Genomic DNA, 3,150 nt, shown 5'->3' on the forward strand with positions numbered 1-3,150 from the left:
TTATCAGGCAACTTAACAATCCTATCAACAAGTAGAGAGCAGTCCTGACCTCCCATCTGCCTCATTGGAGACCGTCTTTAATCGGACTTCACTAGACTTGCACTAAACGTTATTCCCTTTATCATGTATCTGTACACTGTGGACAGCTTAATTGTAATCATGTATAGTCTTTCCACTGGCTGGATAACATGCATAAATACGTGACAATAACTAAACAAATCTAAAGAAGGGTCCCAATCCAAAACGTCACCTGTCCATTCACTCCACAGATGCTGCTGAACCCACTGAGTTCCTCCAGCACTTTGGGTGTTAGTCATGGTCATAGAGTGATAGTGTGGAAACAGGCCCTTATGCCCAACTTACCTCCACAGGATAACATGTCCCAGCTACACTAGTCCCACCTGCCCGCGTTCGCTCCATGTTCCGCTAAACCTGTTCTTCCATGTACCTATCTAACTGCTTCTTAAATGATGGGATAGTCCCTGCCTTAACTAGTTTTTCTATGGATGTACGGAAGCTTATTTATTTATTTATTTTTTCTATGTAAAGCACTTTGGTCTCAACGCGAGTTGATTTAAACGTGCTATATAAATAAAGTTTACTTACTTACTTACTTACTTACTTACTTACTTACTTACTTACTTACTTACTTACTTACTTACTTACTTACCTCCTCTGGCAGCTTGTTCCATACACCCACCATCCTTTGTGTGAAAAGGTTACCTCTCAGATTCATATTAAATATTTTCTCCTTCACCTTAAACCTATGTCCTCTGGTCCTCGATTCACCTACTCTGGGCAAGAGACTGTGTAACTACCCAATCTATTCCTCTCATGATCTTATACACCTCAATAAGATCATCCCGCATCCTCCTGCGCTCCAAGGAGGATGCGGGATGATTTTATGACCTCAACCTGCTCAACCTCTACCTATAGCTCCGACCCTCTTGCCCTGGCAACATCCTTGTAAATCTTCTCTGTACCCTTTCCAGCTTGACAACATCTTTCCTATAATATTGTGACCAAAACTGAACACAATACTCTAAATGTGGCCTCACCAACGTCTTATACAACTGCAACATGACTTCCCAACCTTTATACTCAGTACTCTGACTGATGAAGGCCAATGTGCCAAATGTCGTTTTGACCACCTTATCTACCTGCGACTCCACCTTCAAGGAACCATGCACCTGTACTCCTAGGTCCCTCTGCTCTACAACACACCCCAGAGCCCTGCCATTCACTGTGCAGGCCCTGCCCATGTTAGACTTCCCAAAGTGCAACACCTTACATTTCTCTGTATTAAATTCCATCAACCATTCCTCAGCATACCTGGCCAATCGATCAAGATCCTGCTGCAATCTTTCACAACCATCTTCACTATCTGCAAAACCGCCCACGTTTGTATCAACTGCAAACTTGCTACTCTTGTTGTGTATGTTCTCATCCAAATCATTGATATAGAGGACAAACAGTCATGGGCCCAGCACTGAACCCTGAGGCACACCACTAGTCACAGGCCTCCAGTCCGAGAAGCAACCTTCCACCATCATGAAGCCCATTTTATATCCATTCAACTATCTCTCCTTGGATCCCATGAGATCTACTACCATGCAGAACCTTGTCGAATGCTTTGCTAAAGTCCATTTTTACAACATCTACAGCTCTGTTTTACTCAAGATTCCAGCATCCAGTTTCTTGAATCTCCCAAATCTTCTCGACATAGAACAGTACAGTGAGGAACAGGCCCTTCGCCGCACAATGTCTCTGCTGAATATGATGTCAAGACCAACTCTTACCTGCCTGCACGTGATCCACATCCCTCCATCCCCTGCATATCCACGTGCTTATGTAAAAGTCTCTCAAACACCACTGTCGTATCTGCCTCCACCACCACCCCTGGCAGCACGTTCCAGGCACTAACCAACCTCAGTTAAAAAAACGCCCCTCTCACTTTGATATGCCCTCCAGTATTTGACGTTTCCACACTGGGAGAAAGTTTCTGATTGTCTATCCTATTAATGCCTCTCATGATTATATAAACATGATTATATAATCAGATCTTTCATCAACCTCAGATGCTCTAGAGAAAACAGCCCACCCTGTCACGGTGGGTATCGAGGAGAGGTGTGTGCGTGGAGTGATTCCGGCCGAGCTTACCCCACCCCGCTCCGTCGGAATTGCTCACAGGACCCACGGCCCGGGTCCCTTCCCGAGAGCCGGCCCCACACAACATGATCCTCCTTTCCGAGATGCCCAGCGTGCCGTTCCATGACGCTGAGAGGCGGGTACTGTACAGGCTGCTCCTGCACACTCTGCACTTCCTCGCCCTTGTCTTCCATCCGGACACGCCCTGGCGGTCCATGTTACCATCTGACGGCAGGAGTGGTCCCCAGTGGAGGTCTCTCTATAGGGGAGTCCTCCCCCTTTACATCGGGGACCTGGGGTGGGGAGTGTTGCACATGGCTGTGGCCTGTAACAGATACTTGAGCCGGTTCACGGACTCGCCAGCCGCCTGTCACTTCAGCGGCGAGGAAGAGACTGTGTTTGATGTGTACGTGCAGTGTGAGAGGTTGCAGCCCCAGTTCAACTATCTGAAGGGGCTGCTCCTCAAGTATTGGCTACATTTTAGCCCCACACTCCTGATATTTGGGGACCCGGTACAGAGGGGGGAAGGGTCGGGAGGGAGGAGGGGATCTCCCTGTCCGTCTGCTCCTGGGCCTGGCCACGATGGCCATTGGCGGGTCCAGGCAGTGGGCAGTTGACGGCAGCATCGGGGGCAGCTGCCTGCCCCTTTCCCGGGCCTAGGTTTGTGCCCGCATGTCCTTGGCGAGGGAACACGCGGTGTCCACGGGGACTTGAGGCCTTCCGTGAATGCTGGTCGCCACGGGAGGTCGAGTGTATTATTGAGAAAGTTGGCGACATATTAATTTGTTGACCGTTTGTTTGTAAACTGTCAACATAAGAGGCCTTTGATTGTGTTAATACTCTGTTTTTGTTTTCTGAATAAAAGTATTTGTAAAAAAAGTGTGGCACTCGCTCAGTACCGCCCCTCCCTCAAGTACTACCCCCCCCCTCAGTACACGGACCCACAATTTGCCAACGATGCTGAAACCCGATGCGAAACGCTCCCAAAATAGCTCGAGCGGT

This window comes from Amblyraja radiata, chromosome 18 (assembly GCF_010909765.2).
Source record: "Amblyraja radiata isolate CabotCenter1 chromosome 18, sAmbRad1.1.pri, whole genome shotgun sequence".
Lineage (NCBI taxonomy): Eukaryota > Metazoa > Chordata > Chondrichthyes > Rajiformes > Rajidae > Amblyraja > Amblyraja radiata.